Source organism: Sesamum indicum, linkage group LG7 (assembly GCF_000512975.1).
Source record: "Sesamum indicum cultivar Zhongzhi No. 13 linkage group LG7, S_indicum_v1.0, whole genome shotgun sequence".
NCBI lineage: Eukaryota > Viridiplantae > Streptophyta > Magnoliopsida > Lamiales > Pedaliaceae > Sesamum > Sesamum indicum.
Window position 1 is genome coordinate 6,248,289 of NC_026151.1, and position 5,285 is coordinate 6,253,573.

Consider the following 5,285-nt stretch of genomic DNA (forward strand, 5'->3'; position numbering starts at 1 on the left):
GGGGTAGGGGGGAAGAAGACGGGCAGGGGAAGAAGATGGTGGTTGGGGGGTTGGGTGGGGTGGGGTGTATTATTATTTTGATTTTGTTTATAAATTATAATTATATATATATTAAATATATTTTAATAGTTATAAATTATATATGTATTATAAATTAAAATAATTATATATTAATAGACCTAATTTGACCGGTTGACTAGAAGGGGTATTTTAATCATTGTTTCTAACAAATAGGTTCAAGTTGATCAGGGGACGTTGTGATTATTTATTCATAACATAAGGATAATTTTTTATATTAAAAATTATAAGGAGATTTTTGATATTTTGATATATCACGGGGGGTCAAAGTGAATTTAACCCAATACTTTCAAGTAGGGCGACACACATAAATATTAGGGTAAAAAGTTACATAAATTTAAACAAACATCCCTTATATTTTATGAAATTATAGCTACACCCCTTGATAGGTATTAGTGAATATTTTTCAAGAGGTCTTTGTGAAAATTATATTTGAATAGCAGGTGTAATCGTGATTACAACTATAATCTCAGGGGTGCAATTATATTGCAAAAAATAAAAGATGTTTGTTTATTTTAACCTAATTTTAAAAGGTGTCAATAAATATTATTTAGGCATTATTTAGTAAACTCCCACATCAGTATTCTTGATAAATTAATAAAAAGATTCTAATCTTACACTACCAAAAAAGAAAAGAAAAAGAAAAATCAAATAAAATCAAATCAAACGTTATCGTTCAATCATAAAGAATCTTTCATAATCTTCGTTGCTTCTTATAATAGGACACATCATTGATCTTACGTGCCCACTTCCATAATTTAGGCGGACAACGTAACTTTTTATTTTCTTTTATTTATTCTTGTTGTGGTGATTTATAAATACTAAGTAATTTGTGACACGTATGTATGTAATTTTTAAATATTATTTAAAAGAAAATATTTTTATAAGTTTTTCATTATTTAATAAAGTATTGTATGGAAATAAAAAGGTTGTTATTGGATTTATGAGGAAGTGGTCTACTAGAGAGGAAAAAGTAGTATGAAAGTTTTGGGGAAAAAAATAATAATTATCAATAGATAGTGGGAGAGTTCGAAGTGGGATAAATAAATAAGAAAATTAAATTAAATATAAAAAAGATATAAAATGACACCAAAAAGGTGAGATATCATAAGGTCCATCTCTCATAATAATAAAGTGCTAATAAATATGGCCCATTTTATATATGTACATAATTATTAAAATAATTCTTTTATACGTTCCTTGTATTATATCTAAAAATATATCTAAGTTTAATATAAATATTTTGATTCATAAAAAAATAGTGACAAACAGAGATAAATTGAAAAATACATGAGAAAAAATTAACGACCCAAAAATGGTTATGAAAAATCGCGAAAAATGGTGGATTTAAAAATAATTAATTTAATTTAAAATTTTAAAAATAAATGACAGACCAAATTTAACTGAGACATCAAAAGGGTACTTTCACTTAGTTATAAAATACAATTCCCTTAATAAAAACTATGTTCATTTGTTTTCTTTATAAACAGAAAATTATTATAAACTACGTTTTCTGATTAATTATGGAGGAAAAAACGACAAAGAATAAAGTGAATAGATTAAATTATCATTAGTTGTATATATTAAGTGATAATTTTTTTCTTTTTAATAATTTTATAAATTAAACATGATAATTACAATGTAAAGATTGTTACTTGCGCAATAATCAGGGACAAAATAATTATATGTAAAGTTGTCACTATAAATAAGGGATAATTACACTCCCCTCTCCTGAATTTTGGTGTAATTACACGTAAATTTTCTGTGGTTTGAAAAATTACACCTAACACCCATAAGGTTTGCTTCCGTCTAACAAATAAGTCTACCTGTCAGTTAAAATTCACCCAATATGTTGATATTAACAAAAAAACTCGAATGAAATTTGATATTTATCATCGATTGATTGATTACTGATCTTATTGTAGGTCAAATAATTTTTTTTCGGATTAAATACCCTTATAACGATGAAACTATACCTTCTGAAGATGTATAAGGGTAATTTAGTCATAAAAGATTTATTTGACCTGCAATAAGTCAGTAATAAGACAATCAGGGATTAATATAAATTTCTTTCTGTTTTTTTTAAATATCAGCAAATTTGATAAATTTCGGCTAACGAAGAAACTTATTTGTAAGACGAAAGCATATCTTAAAGGTATTATATATAATTTTTCAAATCATAAAATATTTACGTATAATTACACAAAAAAACGTGTAATCATCACCAATCTCAAAAGAATACGTTGTAATTTAGCATGTGGTGATTTGTAATTAAACTTAATTTAAAAGAATATCAGATATAATTCAATATTTCCTAACTCCACACCTAACAAAAACAAAAGGTACAAAAGGTTGAGTCATAGTGTCAACATCCCACATGATGCATTACACCAGCACTCTGCAATTTTATTGCTAAATTTGAATAAATGGGTAAAATAGTAGGAAGGGAGTACGTGGAATCGATGAGGAGTGCGTCACCAAAGTAGATCAAGTACGTGGCATGCAGCCCGGTGGGTCTGGGACTGATCTGTGTTCTGCCCCCCACTGGAAGCCCGTTAATCTAACGGCTCCACTTCTTCGTCGTTTTCCTATCCATGGGCTGCTGCACATGGTTTCCATTTCCGCCCTTGGTCAAGTTTTAGGGTACTGATTAATTTAAATTTACCACTTGCATCATATTTGTCAGAATTTTACGCTGGAGTCCCGCAGTATTATGGATTTTGTATTTTAGTCCCTCAAGACATTACAATTCCACTTGCAACACCTATATTTTTCAGCGACTTGTGGAAATAAGGTGCGGAAGTTAGTTTATTATATTTCCAAGGCATGAACTATTTTCTGTATTATGATCAAGATATAGTTTAAGAATTATGAATAGTTGTGATTCTGGTGAAAGTATGAAATAAAAATTTTACCCTCGGCACGATGGTGTTGAAAATTATGCAGTGTTGTAAGGTGTATGTATTTATTGTATGGCTTATATATGTAAAAATTACTTTTTTATCCTTGCAACGAGACGTGTATTAACAACGTAAACATCAGTGTGTATCTATGTGGATAGGATGAGCAGTTGAGTAGAAGTGGATAATGATGAATACTTGAATTTGCGGGTCTCACCAAAGCTGGTCCTGAGTTGTCCAGTGGGACAAAACAATTTGCTATTACATCCAATACCAACATTTGCTGTGTGCGATAGATTAGTTCAACTGTAAGCCAATTTGGTGCAATTCTTGATTGATTTTGGGACCAATTGTCATGTCAAAATTGCAGGTGCCTATACTATTAGTCTCTATTATATTCTTAGAGTAAATTTCATTCACTGTCTGTATGTTGGTGGGGGTGGCAATTAAAATTTTTTGTAGTTTAGTTATAGGGGTTGATAAATTTTAAATCCATTTTAATAATTTTTACCAATTAGAGGATTCGATGATTAGGGTTTGTGTAATTCGCTGAAAATTGTTGACGTGAACAAAATTAGAAGTTTTTAAACTGTGTTTTTTGTTGACGAAATGATGGGTGTCGAATTTATCAAAAATATTATCCTACTAAAAATTTGTGAAAGTGATGAGCAGGGTCGAGTTTGTAGGGATTGGTTTTAAATTAATTCCTTCAAGAGCAAAAATAAAATAAAAATAAGAGGGGTTTTTGATTGTGAAGAAAAATATAAATAAAAGCTAAAGAGTTAATAAAATTAGAAGAGGTAAATATAAGAAGAGTATTACATGATCATGCTTAATTCCACGGTCGATCATAGATGCAAAGATAACAATCATTTATGATAGATAAATTGGTTATGGTCATTGGTACGACCTAACGACCTCACCTTTCCTTACCTTGCGGACAGTCAAGGAACGTATGTTGACTAAATCCCTAATCAGTAAACAACTTTGGGAACATTATCAAAATTTTATTACCGACAGCATTAAAAATTAGAAATGCTCAATTCTAACCAATAAATTCCGGTATTGTGCATTCCCCACAATATAATCGAAAACTTCTACATAATTAATTATGCTATGTTACCATTAGTTATTGAACTATACAAATAATTACGGATTTGCAAGTTCAATTGGCTAGGAAAATATTTTTGACAATGAATAACGGTACATATCATTCATAAATCATATTATTTGTAATAAAAGTACAAAAAACAACACAAATATCAATATGAATGAGCATAGAAAACATGAATTAGACAACTCATTGGAACTAAGCATTCATCGAGTCTTTAACCGGAATGAGAGAACTAGCTCGACATGCTCATGAAAGAACACATGAAAAGCAAAGTAAGAAAATATTATAAAAATACAAAAAAATAGAGAGACGAGAATTAAGGTCTGAAATTCTCAAGAATTAAAATGTGTCTCTTTAAAGTGAATTACATCACATATATATACTAACTAGATACCTAATTCTACTAGAAATAAAAAAGGTAGATTCCTAATTGAACTAAAAGACTAATGAAAATAATATTATTATCCTATTAAACTCCTCATTCATAAAAAAGGTAGTTCAAGCAGCTCCAAATTCTTGCCAGAAATCGAGTTTGAGTCTTGTCCAAATTTTAGTTTTGGTTCTTTTCTTCATTTTTCATTTCATTTTTTTTAGTAGACTAATGCTGCAAAATAATATTTAATTAGGAGCATTTTGATCACAAAAAATATCAAATATCTCATTAAATAAGCACAAAACATCCAATTATCACCCCCCAAAAGCCACATAAGATATGAAAAAATCGTATTTTATGCCCAGTATGTTTAATTAGTGGTGGTATTTTAAGGACTATAGTTATAAATTAGAGACCAAGATATCGCTCGTAAAATGGGCATCAAATTTACAAAACTCACAGTAGCTTGAATTGCGAAAAAGGACCCCCATTCTGTGCTGTCTTGCTAGTTTTATGCACAATAACTTTTGCAATTTGGAAAATTTTTTGCAGTTAGGAGTTCACAAATTTCTAACATTTTAATTTTAATTTTTTTAATTTTTTTCTTCATAATATACTGTATAGATTTTCAATATTTTATATATAATAAGATATTTTAAAAAGTTTATAAATTCATGTAAACGCGTTCTTGATTTTCATACTTGACCACTTTGAAGTAATTTGCAGCAAATTACAGAAACCCTTTATTCACATTCTCTGGAATGAGGGGCCACAAGTGCAATTAATTGAAATTCAACCCAAGAAAAATTCAGAAGAAAGA